At 42.1% G+C, this 18,863-nt stretch overlaps 1 protein-coding gene across 1 annotated transcript in view; it reads left to right on the forward strand.

The window, feature by feature from the left end:
* Window positions 1–18,863, forward strand: part of SRBD1 (S1 RNA binding domain 1) — an 823,313-nt gene that overhangs the window by 246,269 nt on the left and 558,181 nt on the right. The gene's annotated exons all lie outside the window — the stretch shown is intronic.

Below are 18,863 nucleotides of genomic sequence, written 5' to 3' on the forward strand. Positions count from 1 at the left end.
ATTTCAAGACCAGTGAGTGCTTTGTTCATCATCTACTATCTACTTGCTTCTTAGCACCCTGGCATTTGAATACAGTTTGTGTGAGTATATATATAACACACAGAGAAAGTCCAGCACTCACATACAAGCTCTCAGCTATGATTAAAAGTAAAAATGGAAGGGTTAGTTACCGCATCTTGCCAAATGGGACAAGCCCAGGTCTCTCTGTGGTTAACTGCCTGTGACTCTGGGGACAGCACAGCTTCCTGTGAGTGCCAGTGAGCACCCAGGACTGAGCATGTTGCAGGGTCATGGGATGTGTACCCAGTCCAGTCTGAAAATCTGAAAATGCAATCCCCTTCCGTGTTTGGTGTGTGTGTGTATGTATGTATATGTGTATGTATATATATATATATATATATATATATATATATATATATATATATATTGGCATATATGTATATTTGTGTGTGTGTAGTAATATGTATTTATGAATAAATAGAACATATTTTTGTATGTGAAGAACATTGAAATGTAACGCACATGATAATATGCAATCATGTTTGCACGGGAGTAGGGTAACCTCTGGGAGAATACGTGTACGCGCACACAATACTCTCTTAGGCCTTTTGTGCTCATCGGGTTAGCGCACAAACAAAAACAGTTTACTTTTAACTCATAATACAAGTGCAACACGACAAGTGCAAAAAGCTTACTTCTAGTGCAGTTAACGCTTGAGCGGAAGTGTTAAATGGTGCTCCACTTGTAATCTGGCCCTACAAGGGGAATTACATTTTGAGTTTATTGTCCCTTTAAATAGCTTAACCTTCAATAGTGAATGTGGAAGAAATTTCCCTCCATTTTTATAATGTTATCTGTACTATATTGAAAGAATTACATATATAAAAAAATTTTTTTTAAAAATTGCAACCCGCACATATATAGATAATCATATTTCCTCTTTAATAATATAACTGAAATCTTGAATAGTTACTTTTGGAAATGAGCACATTTCAAGCTCACGGAGGTATTCTGTTATTTGCTGGCACTGATTTTATCTGTGCAAAACATCTTTGCAAATAAGTATATGCATGCCAGTTCTTTCTCTAATATGGCAATGACTTGTCCCTGGAGCAATATAGAAAGTACAGTCATTTAACTTTTTGATCCATTTAATAATGCTTTTTCTTTTAGATTTATGACATGAAGCCACCTATCTGCGCAAATGTTTTTTATTTTTTTTTAAATCTTTGGCATTTTAGGATTGTATTTTTTTAAACTAAATTATATAACAATTCAGCAGTAACTTGATCAAACCTCCACCACTGAAGCGCAACACCTTTTGTTCACCCTATAAAAATTGACCATTATACTTAATTTTGTTTTAGATGTTTTAAAGGGACAATAAACCCAATTTTTTTCTTTCATGATTCAGATAGAGCATACAATTTTTAGCAACTTTCTATTTACTCCTATTATCAATTTTCTTTCTAATGACACAGTGAGTCCACGGATCATCTAATTACTATTGGGAATATCACTCCTGCCCAGCAGGAGGAAGCAGAGAGCACCACAGCAAAGCTGTTAAATATCACCTCCCTTCCCTCCACCCCCAGTCATTCTCTTTGCCTACATTAAGAGCAAGGAGCTGGTAAAGTTTAGGTGTCTGGAAGAAGATTCTAATATCAATATTTTATTATTTTTCAGCAGTACAAGCTTGTCCTGCTTTTCTCCTGGGGTGTAGCCATAGTCCATGTCAGTCTCTTCAGTAGAGCAGTGGTTGCTTTTAAGCAATGGGAACTTGTGGGGTGCAATCCTCATTGCGCCTCCCATGTAGTTAATGCTGCCCTAATATTGAAAGCTTGAGTAAGATTACTCAGTCTTTATCTCTTTTTCCACAGGTCCATACTTCAGTATAATCATGCCGACTGGGAGGTTAGTTCTATTACGCCCACGATAGGCGGGGCTACCAGACGCGCTAAAATTTTCTATTGCGCACTCTTCTCTTCCTGTGTTCCAGAGGGGAGAGATTTTGTTGCGGTTCCGGTCTTGTATATCGACAGAACTTGGGTGCAACGCTCTGGTTTGAGTCCGGAATCCATGTGATAGCTATTGGCTCCGGTTTTAGCAGGGCAGGTAGGCACCTCAGCAAGTTCTAAGCTGAGGTGTAGAGGCTGTCAGGGGTGATTATAATTGTTTTTTTTTCACAACAGTAGGTTTTAACCAGGAGGCTTTGCCAAATGTTACATATACTTTATGTTTTGATGCTATTGTTAAACCACCAATCCCTTTCTGTTCCTCATGTATTGAGAGAACATTAAATTACAGGGATAAACTTTTTGATTCTAAATCAACATTGTCTAGGACGGATGCTGTTCAGGAGTCTAGTGACAATTTTTAGGATATGCTGCAGCTTTCTCCTCAAGTGTTCCAAAATTTATCGTCCACACATGCAGTTCCCTGCGTTTCCTCTCTAGCTCCGCCTTGAGTTACGTTGCAAGACATTTCTACCCTCATGCCTGCGGTATCTTATGCTCTGTCTGCTTTTTCCATGCGGCAGGGAAAGTGCAAGAGGAAATGTAAAGAGTCAGTGAGTAAGGTGTCTGACACAGTAATGGCTATTCCGAATGTTCCCTCCCAGAAGCCGGAGGATGAGAATACTTCGGTAGCATCTGAGGGTGAAATCTCAGATTCAGACAGTGTAATTCCTTCTTCTGATGCTGAAGTTGTATCCTTCAGGTTTAAGCTAGAACACCTCTGTTTGTTGCTTAAGGAGGTTAGCTACCTTGGACAACACCGACACCACGGTTGTTGTCAAACCTAGGAAGTCTATCTAAAGTATTTTGATGTACCTTCTATGGTAGAAGTTTTCCCTGTACCAGATCAGGCTACAGAGTTTATTGCTAAGGAATGGGAGAGACCGGGTATTCCTTTTTCTCCATCCCCTATCTTTAAAAAGATGTTTCCTATTGCGGGCTGTGGCAAGGTGCAAGTGCTGAATTCTGTCCCTAGAGCGTTATACATGGTTAGAGTGTACATTCATAGGGAGAGCTAAAGAAAACTTATAGTGCTTCCCTCATATTGCATTGTCAATTGCTAAGCAGTAAAAATTGTGCAGCTTTCATTTTTAAAGACACAGTACACTCGTTTTTTTCCACATATTTTCTCAAGTTCTTGCTTTTTATTTTAATTACAGTTTGTTTCTCAGTGTTAGCAATATTGCTTTTGCTTGTTTTTTGTCCTGGCTGACCTTCAGGAAAGTACATGTTCTATGTGTTTAAATGCCAATGTGGAACCCCCTATTACTTTTTGTCCCTCATGTACTGAGAGGACTTTACAGTTTAAAGAACAAATTTTCTTTAATGCAAGTATATCTAAGGATGTTTCTCAGACTGATGAGACTCAGGGTATGCCGCAACTTTCTCCCCAAGCGTCACAGCCTTTTACACCCGCTCAGGCGACGCCGTGTTCTTCAACTGCGTCTGCTTCCTTTACTCTGCAGGATATGGTTGCAGTTATGTCATCCATTCTTTAAGAGGTTTTATCTAATTTGCCAGTGTTACAAGGCAAATGCAGTAGGAAAGAGGCCCATGTGGTCCATGCGACTTCTGATGCTTTGATGGCGATCTCCAATGTACCCTCCCAGGGCTCTGAATTGGGGGGGTATGGAGGCTTTGTCTGAGGGGGAACTTTCTGACTCAGGAAGTGCATTGCCCCCAGCAGATTCGGACGTGATGTCTTTCAGGTTTAAGCTTGAACACCTCCGCCTGTTACTTCGGGAGGTTTTGGTAGCTCTGGATGACTGTGATTCAATTGTGGTCCCTCCAGAAAAATTGAGTAAGATGGACAGGAATTTAGAAGTTCTTTCTTATTCTGCGTTTTCCCTGTTCCTAAACGGATTTTGGATATTATTGCTAAGGAATGGGAGTGACTGGGTATTCCATTCTCCCCTTCTCCTGTTTTCAAAAAAATGTACCCTATAGCTGACGCCATTTGGGATTCTTGGCAGACGATCCCTAAGGTGGAGGGAGCTATCTTCCACCTTGGCTAAACGAACTACTATCCCTATCGAGGATAGTTGTGCCTTCAAAGACCCTATGGATAAGAAGTTGGAGGGTCTCCTCAAGAAGATCTATGTTCATCAGGGGTGGCTATTGCAACCGGCGGCCTACATTGTTACTGTCACAACGGCGGCTGCCTTTTGGTTTGATGCCTTGGAAGAGTCTCTTAAAACTGAGACTTCTTTGGAAGAAATACAAGACAGAATTAAAGCTCTTAAGTTAGCTAATTCTTTTATTACTGATGCTTCCTTTCAGATTACCAAACTGGCGGCTAAGAGTTTGGGATTTTCCATCTTAGCACGCGGAGCCTTATGGTTAATGTTTTGGTCTGCGGATGTGTCATCTAAATCTAAGCTTTTGGCTATTCCTTGCAAGGGGAAGACCCTGTTCGGGCCTGACTTGAAGGAAATTATTTCTGACATCACAGGAGGCAAGGGTCACCTCCTCCCTCAGGACAAAAAGCCCAATCAGAGGGGGCGACAGAGTAATTTTCGTTCCTTTTGAAACTTCAGAGGAGGTCCGCCTTCCTCTTCCGCTAAACAGGAAGGGAATTATTCGCAAGCCAAGTCCACTTGGAAACCCAGCCAGTCTTGGAACAAGGGTAAACAATCCAAGAAGCCAGCTGCTGCTACCAAGTCAGCATGAAGGGTCGGCCCCCAATCCGGGATCGGATCTAGTAGGGGGCAGACTTTCTCACTTTGTCCAGGCTTGGATAAGAGATGTTCAGGACCTTTGGACTCTAGAAATTGTGTCTCAGGGGTATCGGTTGGAGTTCAGAAATTCTTCCCCCAGAGGAAGGTTCCTTCTTTATCGATTATCTGTCAACCAGATAAAAAGAGAGGCGTTCTTACGTTGTGTAGGAGACCTCTTTTCCATGGGAGTAATATATCCCGTTCCAATTCAGGAACAGGGACAGGGGTTTTATTCAAATCTGTTTGTAGTTCCCAAAAAAGAGGGAACATTTCGACCCATTTTAGATCTCAAAAGTCTAAACAAGTTTCTCAGGGTTCCATCTTTCAAGATGGAAACTATTCATACCATTCTTTCATTGATCCAGGAGGGTCAATTTATGACTACCGTGGATCTAAAGGATGCATATCTTCATGTTCCTATCCACAAAGATCATCACGTTTCTCAGTTTTGCCTTTCTAGACAAGCATTTTCAGTTCGTGGCTCTTCCTTTTGGCTTGGCCACAGAGCCCAGAATCTTCACGAAGGTTCTGGGGTCTCTGCTAGCGGTCCTCAGACCGTGGGGCATTGCAGTGGTGCCTTATCTGGACGATATTCTGATCCAGGCGTTGTCTTATCAGCTAACAAAGTCTCATACCGACATTGTTCTGTCTTTTCTAAGGACTCACGGGTGGAAAGTGAATCTAGAAAAGAGTTAATTGGTTCCACAGACCAGGGTTCCTTTCTTGGGAACACTAATCGACTCTCTGTCCATGAAAATCTTTTTGACGGACGTCAGAAAGTTAAAGATTGTGAGTACATGCCGAGCCCTTCAGTCCAATCCTCGGCCGTCAGTGGCTCAGTGCATGGAGGCAATAGGTTTGATGGTGGCAGCAATGGACATCATTCCGTTTGCTCGTTTTCATCTTAGACCTCTTCAACTGAGCATGCTAAGACAATGGAATGGAGATTATGTGAATTTGTCTCCTCAGATAGATCTAGATTGGGAGACAAGGGACTCTCTTCTATGGTGGTTGTCGCCGGATCATCTGTCCCAAGGGACATGCTTCCGCAAACCCTCATGGGTGATAGTGATAACGGACGCCAGCCTGATAGGGTGGGGAGCAGTCTGGAACTCCCTGAAGGCTCAGGGTGTGTGGACTCGATCGCAAACTCTACTTCCCATCAATATTCTGGAGTTGAGAGCAATATTCAATGCGCTTCAGGCTTGGCCTCAGTTGGCTTCGGCCAAATTCATCAGATTCCAGTCGGACAACATCACGACTGTAGCTTACATCAATCATCGGGGGGAACGAGGAGTTTCTTAGCGATGACAGAAGTAGCCAAGATAATTCAGTGGGCGGAGGCTCACTCTTGTTATCTGTCGGCAATCTACATCCCAGGAGTAGAAAACTTGGAAGCGGATATTCTGAGCAGACAGACCTTTCATCCGGGGGAATGGGAACTTCATCCGGAGGTATTTACCGATCTGGTCCTCAGGTGGGGCAGGCCGGAGTTGGATCTTATGGCATCTCGTCAGAATGCCAAGCTTCCAAGATACGGGTCCAGGTCCAGGGATCCCCAGGCCGAACTGATAGATGCCTTGGCGGTGCCTTGGTCGTTCAGCCTTGCTTATGTGTTTCCTCCATTTGCTCTCCTTCCCTGGGTGATTGCTCGAGTCAAACAGGAGAGGGCTTCGGTGATCATCATTGCTCCGGCGTGGCCTCGCAGAACTTGGTATGCCGATCTCGTGGACATGTCCTCTCAGCCTCCGTGGACGCTTCCATTGAGGAAAGACCTTCTAATTTAGGGACCCTTCCATCATCCGAAATCTAGTTTCTCTGCAGCTAACTGCTTGGAGATTGAACGCTTGATTTTAGCTAAGCGTGGGTTCTCTGATTCGGTCATTTATACTTTGATTCAGGCTCTTATGCCTGTTACCAGAAAGATTTACCATAAGATATGGCGTAAATATCTTTATTGGTGCGAATCCAAGGGCTACTCGTGGAGTAGGGTTAGGATTCCCAGGATTTTGTCTTTTCTCCAAGAAGGATTGGAGAAAGGGTTGTCAGCAAGTTCCTTAAAGGGACAGTTTCTGCTCAATCTATTTTGCTACACAAACATCTGGCAGATGTTCCGGATGTTCAATCTTTTTGTAAGGCTCTTACTAGAATCAGGCCTTTGTTTAGACCAATTGCTCCTCCTTGGAGTTTGAATTTAGTTCTTAATATTCTTCAAGGGGGTTCTGTTTGAACCTATGCATTCCATAAATATTAAGTTGTTATCTTTGAAAGTTTTATTTTTGGTTGCTATTTCTTCTGCTCGGAGAGTTTCTGAGCTTTCGGCATTACAATGTGATTCTCCTTATCTTATTTTTCATTCCGTTGTGTTGCGTACCAAATCTGGTTTTCTTCCTAAGGTTGTTTCCAACAAAAATATTAATCAAGAAATTGTTGTTCCTTCATTGTGTCCTAATCCTTCCTCTAAGAAGGAACTTCTGTTACATAATTTGGACGTAGTCTGTGCCCTGAAGTTTTACTTGCAGGCGACTAAGGAATTTCGTCAATCTTCTTCATTGTTTGTTGTTTTTTCTGGGAAACGTAGGGGTCAGAAAGCTACGGCTACCTCTCTTTCTTTTTGGCTGAAGAGTATAATCCATTTTGCATATGAGACTGCTGGTCAGCAGCCTCCTGAACGAATTACGGCTCATTCCACTAGGGCTTTGGCTTCCTCATGGGCATTTAAAAATGATGCTTCTGTTGAACAGATTTGAAAGGCCGCAACTTGGTCGCGTCTTCACACTTTTTCCAAATTTTCCAAATTTGATACTTTTGCCTCGTCCGAGACTGTTTTTGGGAGAAAGGTTCTTCAAGCAGTGGTGCCTTCCGTTTAGGTTCCTGTCTTGTCCCTCCCTTTCATCCGTGTCCTATAGCTTTGGTATTGTATCCCATAAGTAAGGATGAAATCCGTGGACTCGTCGTATCTTGTAAAAGAAAAGGAAATTTATGCTTACCTGATAAATTTATTTCTTTTACGATACGACGAGTCCACGGCCCACCCTGTTTTTTCTAAGACAGGTCTTTATTTTTGTTAAACTTCAGTCACCTCTGCACCTTGGCTTTTCCTTTCTCTTCCTAACTTCGGTCGAATGACTGGAGTGGGAGGGAAGGGAGGAGCTATATATACAGCTCTACTGTGGTGCTCTTTGCCTCCTCCTGCTGACCAGGAGGCGATATCCCATAAGTAAGGATGAAATCCGTGGACTCGTCATATCGTAAAAGAAATAAATTTATCAGGTAAGCATAAATTTCCTTTTCTTTCATGTAATTAGCAAGAGTCCATGAGCTAGTGACGTATGGGATATACATTCCTACCAGGTGGGGCAAAGTTTCCCAAACCTCAAAATGCCTATAAATACACCCCTCACCACACCCACAAATCAGTTTTACAAACTTTTCCTCCCTTGGAGGTGGTGAAGTAAGTTTGTGCTAGATTCTTCGTTGATATGCGCTTCGCAGCAGGCTGGAGCCCGGTTTTCCTCTCAGTGTGCAGTGAATGTCAGAGGGATGTGAAGAGAGTATTGCCTATTTGAATTCACTGATCTCCTTCTATGGGGTCTATTTCATAGGTTCTCTGTTATCGGTCGTAGAGATTCATCTCTTACCTCCCTTTTCAGATCGACGATATTTGTTGTAAACTTGTGGTAACTGTTCTTCCAGCTGTTGTTTGTGATAAATGTCATGATAAACTTGCTAATGCAGAGAATATTTCCTTTTAATGTTCCATTACCTGTTGCTGTTCCTTCAACATCTAATGCTCAGGGTGTTCCTCTTAACGTAAGAGATTTTGTTTCTAAATCTATTAAGAAGGCTATGTCTGTTATTCCTCCTTCCAGTAAACGTAAAAGGTCTTTAAAAACTTCTAATTTTTCAGATGAATTTTAAATGAACATCACCATTCTGATTCTGTTTCTGATGATAATTTCTCTGGTTCAGAGGAGTCTGTTTCAGAGATTGATACTGATAAATCTTCATATTTATTTAAAATGGAATTTATTCGTTCTTTACTTAAAGAAGTCTTAATTGCATTAGAAATAGAGGAATCTGGTCCTCTTGATACTAAATCTAAACGTTTAAATAAGGTTTTTAAACCTCCTGTAGTTATTCCGGAGGTTTTTCCTGTCCCTGATGCTATTTCTGAAGTAATTTCCAGGGAATGGAATAATCTGGGTAATTCTTTTACTCCTTCTAAAAGGTTTAAGAAATTGTATCCTGTGCCATCAGACAGATTAGAGTTTTGGGACAAAATCCCTAAAATTGATGGGGCTATCTCTACTCTTGCTAAACGTACTACTATTCCTACGGCAGATAGTACTTCCTTTAAGGATCCATTAGATAGGAAGATTGAATCCTTTCTAAGAAAAGCCTATTTATGTTCAGGTAATCTTCTTAGACCTGCTATATCTTTGGCAGATGTTGCTGCAGCTTCAACTTTCTGGTTAGAGGCTTTAGCACAACAAGTAACAGATCATAATTCTCAGAGCATTGTTAATCTTCTTCAACATGCTAATAACTTTATTTGTGATGCCATCTTTGATATCATTAGAGTTGATATCAGGTATATGTCTTTAGCTATTTTAGCTAGAAGAGCTTTATGGCTTAAAACTTGGAATGCTGATATGTCTTCTAAGTCAACTTTGCTTTCCCTCTCTTTCCAAGGTAATAAATTGTTTGGTTCACAGTTGGATTCTATTATTTGAACTGTTACTGGGGGGAAAGGAACTTTTTTACCGCAGGATAAAAAATCTAAAGGTAAATATAGGGCTGCAAATCGTTTTCGTTCCTTTCGTCAGAATAAGGAGCAAAAGCCCGATCCTTCCTCTACAGGAACAGTTTCTGTTTGGAAACCATCTCCGGTCTGGAATAAATCCAAACCTTTTAGAAAGCCAAAACAAGCTCCCAAGTCCACATGAAGGTGCAGCCCTCATTCCAGCCCAGCTGGTAGGGGGCAGATTACGATTTTTCAAAGAAATTTGGATCAATTCGATTCACAGTCTTTGGATTCAGAACATTGTCTCACAAGGGTACAGAATAGGTTTCAAGATAAGGCCTCCTGCAAGAAGATTTTTTCTTTCTCGCGTTCCAATACATCCAGTGAAAGCTCAAGCATTTCTGAAATGTGTTTCAGATCTAGAGTTGGCTGGAGTAATTGTGCCAGTTCCAGTTCTGGAACAGGGGCTGGGTTTTTACTCAAATCTATTTATCGTGCCAAAGAAGGAGAATTCCTTCAGACCAGTTCTGGATTTAAAAATATTGAATCGTTATGTAAGGATACCAACATTCAAAATGGTAACTATTCTACCTTTTGTTCAGCAAGGGCATTATATGTCCACAATCGATTTGCAGGATGCATATCTGCATATTCCGATTCATCCAGATCACTATCAGTTTCTGAGATTCTCTTTTCTAGACAAGCATTACCAATTTGTGGCTCTGCCATTCGGCCTAGCAACAGCTCCAAGGATTTTTACAAAGGTTCTCGGTGCCCTGCTATCTGTAATCAGAGAACAGGGTATTGTGGTATTTCCTTATTTGGACGATATCTTGGTACTTGCTCAGTCTTCACATTTAGCAGAATCTCATACGAATCGACTTGTATCGTTTCTTCAAGAACATGGTTGGAGGATCAATTTACCAAAAAGTTCATTGACTCCTCAGACAAGGGTAAACTTTTTAGGTTTCCAGATAGATTCAGTGTCCATGACTCTGTCTCTAACGGACAAAAGACGTCTGAAGTTGGTTTCAGCCTGTCGAAACCTTCAGTCTCAATCATTCCCTTCGGTAGCCTTATGCATGGAAATTCTAGGTCTTATGACTGCTGCATCGGACGCGATCCCCTTTGCTTGTTTTCACATGCGACCTCTTCAGCTCTGTATGCTGAACCAGTGGTGCAGGGATTATACAAAGATATCACAGTTAATATCTCTAAATCCGATTGTTCGACACTCTCTGACGTGGTGGACAGACCACCATCGTCTAGTTCAGGGGGCTTCTTTTGTTCTTCCATCCTGGACTGTGATCTCAACAGATGCGAGTCTGACAGGTTGGGGAGCTGTATGGGGGTCTCTGACAGCACAGGGGGTTTGGAAATCTCAGGAGGCGAGATTACCAATCAACATTTTGGAACTCGATTTGTGCGATTTTCAGAGCTCTTCAGTCGTGGCCTCTTCTGAAGAGAGAATCGTTAATTTGTTTCCAGACGGACAATGTCACAACCGTGGCATATGTCAATCATCAAGGAGGGACTCACAGTCCTCTGGCCATGAAAGAAGTATCTCGAATACTTGTATGGGCGGAATCCAGCTCCTGTCTAATTTCTGCGGTTCACATCCCAGGTATCGACAATTGGGAAGCGGATTATCTCAGCCGCCAGACGTTACATCCGGGCGAATGGTCTCTTCACCCAGAAGTTTTTCTTCAGATTGTTCAAATCTGGGGACTTCCAGAAATAGATCTGATGGCTTCTCATCTAAACAAGAAGCTTCCCAGCTATCTGTCCAGATCCAGGGATCCTCAGGCGGAGGCAGTGGATGCATTGTCACTTACTTGGAAGTATCATCCTGCCTATATCTTTCCGCCTCTAGTTCTTCTTCCAAGAGTGATCTCCAAGATTCTAAAGGAGCATTCGTTTGTTCTACTGGTGGCTCCAGCATGGCCTCACAGCTTTTGGTATGCGGATCTTGTTCGGATGGCCACTTGCCAACCTTGGACTCTTCCGTTAAGACCAGACCTTCTATCGCAAGGTCCTTTTTTCCATCAGGATCTCAAATCATTAAATTTGAAGGTATGGAGATTGAACGCTTGATTCTCAGTCATAGAGGTTTCTCTGACTCCGTAATTAATACTATGTTGCAGGCTCGTAAATCTGTGTCTAGGAAGATATATTATCGAGTCTGGAAGACTTACATTGCTTGGTGTTCTTCTCATCATTTTTCTTGGCATTCTTTTAGAATTCCTAGAATTTTACAGTTTCTCCAGGATGGTCTGGATAAAGACTTGTCTGCAAGTTCCTTGAAAGGACAAATTTCTGCTCTCTCTGTGCTGTTTCACAGAAAGATTGCTAATCTTCCTGATATTCATTGTTTTGTACAGGCTTCGGTTCGTATTAAACCTGTCATTAAGTCAATTTCTCCTCCTTGGAGTTTGAATTTGGTTTTGAGGGCTCTTCAAGCTCCTCCGTTTGAACCTATGCATTCGCTGGATATTAAATTATTTTCTTGGAAAGTTTTGTTTCCTTTGGTCATCTCTTCTGCTAGAAGAGTTTCTGAATTATCTGCTCTTTCTTGTGAGTCTCCTTTTCTGATTTTTCATCAGGATAAGGCGGTGTTGCGAACTTCATTTAAATTTTTACCTAAGGTTGTGAATTCTAACAACATTAGTAGAGAAATTGTGGTTCCTTCATTATGTCCTAATCCTAAGAATTCTAAGGAAAGATCGTTGCATTCTTTGGATGTAGTTAGAGCTTTGAAATATTATGCTGAAGCTACTAAAGATTTCCGAAAGACTTCTAGTCTATTTGTTATCTTTTCCGGTTCCAGGAAAGGCCAGAAGGCTTCTGCCATTTCTTTGGCATCTTGGTTAAAGTCTTTGATTCATCATGCTTTTGTTGAGTCGGGTAAAACTCCGCCTCAAAGAATTACAGTTCATTCTACTCGGTCAGTTTCTACTTCCTGGGCGTTTAGGAATGAAGCTTCAGTTGATCAAATTTGCAAAGCAGCTACTTGGTCTTCTTTGCATACTTTTACTAAATTCTACCATTTTGATGTGTTTTCTTCTGCTGAAGCAGTTTTTGGTAGAAAAGTACTTCAGGCAGCTGTTTCAGTTTGATTCTTCTGCTTATAGTTTCAATTTGTTTCACTTTTTTGGGTTGTGGATTATTTTTCAGTGGAATTGGCTGTCTTTATTTTATCCCTCCCTCTCTAGTGACTCTTGCGTGGAAGTTCCACATCTTGGGTATTTATATCCCATACGTCACTAGCTCATGGACTCTTGCTAATTACATGAGAGAAAACATAATTTATGTAAGAACTTACCTGATAAATTCATTTCTTTCATATTAGCAAGAGTCCATGAGGCCCACCCTTTTTATGGTGGTTATGATTTTTTTGTATAAAGTACAATTATTCCAATTCCTTATTTTTTATGCTTTCGCACTTTTTTTCTTATCACCCCACTTCTTGGCTATTCGTTAAACTGATTTGTGGGTGTGGTGAGGGGTGTATTTATAGGCATTTTGAGGTTTGGGAAACTTTGCCCCTCCTGGTAGGAATGTATATCCCATACGTCACTAGCTCATGGACTCTTGCTAATATGAAAGAAATTAATTTATCAGGTAAGTTCTTACATAAATTATGTTTCTCCAACATAGGTGTGTCCGGTCCACGGCGTCATCCTTACTTGTGGGATATTCTCCTCCCCAACAGGAAATGGCAAAGAGCCCAGCAAAGCTGGTCACATGATCCCTCCTAGGCTCCGCCTTCCCCAGTCATTCTCTTTGCCGTTGCACAGGCAACATCTCCACGGAGATGGCTTAGAGTTTTTTGGTGTTTAAATGTAGTTTTTATTCTTCAATCAAGAGTTTGTTATTTTAAAATAGTGCTGGTATGTACTATTTACTCTGAAACAGAAAAGAGATGAAGATTTCTGTTTGTAAGAGGAAAATGATTTTAGCAACCGTTACTAAAATCGATGGCTGTTTCCACACAGGACTGTTGAGAGGAATTAACTTCAGTTGGGGGAAACAGTGAGCAGACTTTTGCTGCTTGAGGTATGACACATTTCTAACAAGACTTGGTAATGCTGGAAGCTGTCATTTTCCCTATGGGATCCGGTAAGCCATTTTTATTAAATAAGAATAAAGGGCTTCACAAGGGCTTTAAAGACTGGTAGACATTTTTCTGGGCTAAAACGATTGATTTATAAGCATTTTTAATAGTTTATAGCTTTGAGGAGTTATTTTATTCTTGGGAATTATGTTAAAGAAACAGCAGGCACTGTATTGGACACCTTTTTCACTGGGGGCCTTCTCTAATCATAGGCAGAGCCTCATTTTCGCGCCACTAATGCGCAGTTGTTTTTGGGAAGCAAGGCATGCAGATGCATGTGTGAGGAGCTCAGATACATAGAAAAAGCTTACTGAAGGCGTCATTTGGTATCGTATTCCCCTCTGGGCTTGGTTGGGTCTCAGCAAAGCAGATACCAGGGACTGTATAGGGGTTAAATATAAAAACGGCTCCGGTTCCGTTATTTTAAGAGTTAAAGCTTTCAAATTTGGTGTGCAATACTTTTAAGGCTTTAAGACACTGTGGTGAACAATTCCTTCATACTTTTTCACATATTCAGTAATAAAGTGTGTTCAGTTTAAAATTTAAAGTGACAGTAACGGTTTTATTTTAAAACGTTTTTTGTTCTTTGTTATCAAGTTTATGCCTGTTTAACATGTCTGAACTATCAGATAGACTATGTTCTGTATGTGAGGAAGCCAAGGTTCCTTCTCATTTAAATAGATGTGATGTATGTGACAAACAATTTAGAGAAAATGATGCCCAAGATGATTCCTCAAGTGAGGGGAGTAAGCATGGTACTGCATCATCCCCTCCTTCGTCTACGCCAGTCTTGCCCACACAGGAGGCCCCTAGTACATCTAGTGCGCCAATTCTCCTTACTATGCAACAATTAACGGCTGTAATGGATAATTCTATCAAAAACATTTTAGCCAAAATGCCCACTTATCAGCGAAAGCGCGACTGCTCTGTTTTAGAAAATACTGAAGAGCATGAGGACGCTGATGATAATGGTTCTGACATGCCCCTACACCAGTCTGAGGGGGCCAGGGAGGTTTTGTCTGAGGGAGAAATTTCAGATTCAGGGAAAATTTCTCTACAAGCTGAACCTGATGTGATTACATTCAAATTTAAATTGGAACATCTCCGCGCTCTGCTTAAGGAGGTGTTGTCTACTCTGGATGATTGTGACAATTTGGTCATTCCAGAGAAATTATGTAAGATGGACAAGTTCCTAGAGGTCCCGGGGCCCCCCGAAGCTTTTCCTATACCCAAGAGGGTGGCGGACATTGTAAACAAAGAATGGGAAAGGCCCGGCATACCTTTTGTCCCTCCCCCTATATTTAAGAAATTGTTTCCTATGGTCGACCCCAGAAAGGACTTATGGCAGACAGTCCCCAAGGTCGAGGGGGCGGTTTCTACTCTAAACAAACGCACTACTATCCCTATAGAAGATAGTTGTGCTTTCAAAGATCCTATGGATAAAAAATTAGAGGGTTTGCTTAAAAAGATGTTTGTTCAGCAAGGTTACCTTCTACAACCAATTTCATGCATTGTTCCTGTCACTACAGCAGCGTGTTTCTGGTTCGATGAACTAGAAAAGTCGCTCGATAAAGATTCTTCTTATGAGGAGATTATGGACAGAGTTCACGCTCTTAAATTGGCTAACTCTTTTACTTTAGACGCCACTTTGCAATTAGCTAGATTAGCGGCGAAAAATTCAGGGTTTGCTATTGTGGCGCGCAGAGCGCTTTGGCTAAAATCTTGGTCAGCGGATGCGTCTTCCAAGCACAAATTGCTTAACATACCTTTCAAGGGGAAAACGCTGTTTGGCCCTGACTTGAAAGAGATTATTTCAGATATCACTGGGGGTAAGGGCCACGCCCTTCCTCAGGATAGGTCTTTTAAGGCTAAAAATAAACCAAATTTTCGTCCCTTTCGCAGAAACGGACCAGCCTCAAGTTCTACATCCTCTAAGCAAGAGGGTAATACTTCTCAAACCAAGCCAGCCTGGAGGCCAATGCAAGGCTGGAACAAAGGTAATCAGGCCAAGAAACCTGCCACTGCTACCAAGACAGCATGAGATGTTGGCCCCCGATCCGGGACCGGATCTGGTGGGGGGCAGACTTTCTCTCTTCGCTCAGGCTTGGGCAAGAGATGTTCTGGATCCTTGGGCGCTAGAAATAGTCTCCCAAGGTTATCTTCTGGAATTCAAGGAGCTACCCCCAAGGGGGAGGTTCCACAGGTCTCAATTGTATTCAGACCACATAAAAAGACAGGCATTCTTACATTGTGTAGAAGACCTGTTAAAAATGGGAGTGATTCATCCGGTTCCATTAGGAGAACAAGGGAGGGGATTCTACTCCAATCTGTTCATAGTTCCCAAAAAAGAGGGAACATTCAGACCAATCTTAGATCTCAAGATCCTAAACAAATTTCTCAAGGTTCCATCGTTCAAAATGGAAACCATTCGGACAATTCTTCCTACCATCCAGGAAGGTCAATTCATGACCACGGTGGATTTAAAGGATGCGTATCTACATATTCCTATCCACAAGGAACATCATCGGTTCCTAAGGTTCGCCTTTCTGGACAAGCATTACCAGTTTGTGGCACTTCCATTCGGATTAGCCACTGCTCCAAGAATTTTCACAAAGGTACTAGGGTCCCTTCTAGCGGTGCTAAGACCAAGGGGCATTGCAGTAGTACCTTACTTGGACGACATACTGATTCAAGCGTCGTCTCTACCACAAGCAAAGGCTCATACGGACATTGTCCTGGCCTTTCTCAGATCTCACGGGTGGAAAGTGAACGTAGAAAAAAGTTCTCTATCTCCGTCAACAAGAGTTCCCTTCTTGGGAACAATAATAGACTCCTTAGAAATGAGGATTTTTCTGACAGAGGCCAGAAAATCAAAACTTCTAAGTTCTTGTCAAGTACTTCATTATGTTCTTCTTCCTTCCATAGCGCAGTGCATGAAAGTAATAGGTTTGATGGTCGCGGCAATGGACATAGTTCCTTTTGCGCGAATTCATCTAAGACCATTACAACTGTGCATGCTCAGACAGTGGAATGGGGATTATACAGACTTGTCTCCGACGATACAAGTAGATCAGAGGACCAGAGATTCACTCCGTTGGTGGCTGACCCTGGACAACCTGTCACAAGGGATGAGCTTCCGCAGACCAGAGTGGGTCATTGTCACGACCGACGCCAGTCTGGTGGGCTGGGGCGCGGTCTGGGAACCCCTGAAAGCTCAGGGTCTTTGGTCTCGGGAAGAATCTCTTCTCCCGATAAATATTCTGGAACTGAGAGCGATATTCAATGCTCTCAAGGCTTGGCCTCAGCTAGCAAAGGCCAAATTCATACGGTTTCAATCAGACAACATGACGACTGTTGCGTATATCAACCATCAGGGGGGAACAAGGAGTTCCCTGGCGATGGAAGAAGTGACCAAAATAATTCAATGGGCGGAGACTCACTCCTGCCACTTGTCTGCAATCCACATCCCAGGAGTGGAAAATTGGGAAGCGGATTTTCTGAGTCGTCAGACATTTCATCCGGGGGAGTGGGAACTCCATCCGGAAATCTTTGCCCAAATAATTCAATTGTGGGGCATTCCAGACATGGATCTGATGGCGTCTCGTCAGAACTTCAAGGTTCCTTGCTACGGGTCCAGATCCAGGGATCCCAAGGCGACTCTAGTGGATGCACTAGTAGCACCTTGGAGCTTCAACCTAGCTTATGTGTTCCCACTGTTTCCTCTCATTCCCAGGCTGGTAGCCAGGATCAAACAGGAGAGGGTATCGGTGATCTTGATAGCTCCTGCGTGGCCACGCAGGACTTGGTATGCAGATCTGGTGAATATGTCATCGGCTCCACCATGGAAGCTACCTTTGAGACAGGACCTTCTTGTTCAAGGTCCGTTCGAACATCCGAATCTGGCCTCACTCCAACTGACTGCTTGGAGATTGAACGCTTGATTTTATCAAAGCGAGGGTTCTCAGATTCTGTCATTGATACTCTTGTTCAGGCCAGAAAGCCTGTAACTAGAAAAATCTACCATAAAATATGGAAAAAATATATCTGTTGGTGTGAATCTAAAGGATTCCCATGGAACAAGATAAAAATTCCTAAGATTCTATCCTTTCTTCAAGAAGGTTTGGAGAAAGGATTATCTGCAAGTTCTTTGAAGGGACAGATTTCTGCTTTATCTGTTTTACTTCACAAAAAGCTGGCGGCTGTGCCAGATGTTCAAGCTTTTGTTCAGGCTCTGGTTAGAATCAAGCCTGTTTACAAACCTTTGACTCCTCCTTGGAGTCTTAATTTAGTTCTTTCAGTTCTTCAGGGGGTTCCGTTTGAACCCCTACATTCCGTTGATATCAAGTTATTATCTTGGAAAGTTTTGTTTTTGGTTGCAATTTCTTCTGCTAGAAGAGTTTCAGAGTTATCTGCTCTGCAGTGTTCTCCTCCTTATCTGGTGTTCCATGCAGATAAGGTGGTTTTGCGTACTAAACCTGGTTTTCTTCCGAAAGTTGTTTCTAACAAAAATATTAACCAGGAGATAGTCGTGCCTTCTTTGTGTCCGAATCCAGTTTCAAAGAAGGAACGTTTGTTGCACAATTTGGATGTAGTTCGTGCTCTAAAATTCTATTTAGAGGCTACAAAGGATTTCAGACAAACATCTTCCTTGTTTGTTGTTTATTCTGGTAAAAGGAGAGGTCAAAAAGCAACTTCTACCTCTCTCTCTTTTTGGCTTAAAAGCATCATCAGATTGGCTTATGAGACTGCCGGACGGCAGCCTCCTGAAAGAATCACAGCTCATTCCACTAGGGCCGTGGCTTCCACATGGGCCTTCAAGAACGAGGCTTCTGTTGATCAGATATGTAAGGCAGCGACTTGGTCTTCACTTTACACTTTTACTAAATTTTACAAATTTGATACTTTTGCTTCTTCTGAGGCTATTTTTGGGAGAAAGGTTTTGCAAGCCGTGGTGCCTTCCATCTAGGTGACCTGATTTGCTCCCTCCCATCATCCGTGTCCTAAAGCTTTGGTATTGGTTCCCACAAGTAAGGATGACGCCGTGGACCGGACACACCTATGTTGGAGAAAACAGAATTTATGTTTACCTGATAAATTACTTTCTCCAACGGTGTGTCCGGTCCACGGCCCGCCCTGGTTTTTTAATCAGGTATGATGATTTATTTTCTCTAACTACAGTCACCACGGTATCATATGATTTCTCCTATGCAAATATTCCTCCTTTACGTCGGTCGAATGACTGGGGAAGCTTTGCTGGGCTCTTTGCCATT

The sequence above is a fragment of the Bombina bombina genome, chromosome 4 (assembly GCF_027579735.1).
Source record: "Bombina bombina isolate aBomBom1 chromosome 4, aBomBom1.pri, whole genome shotgun sequence".
Classification (NCBI taxonomy): domain Eukaryota; kingdom Metazoa; phylum Chordata; class Amphibia; order Anura; family Bombinatoridae; genus Bombina; species Bombina bombina.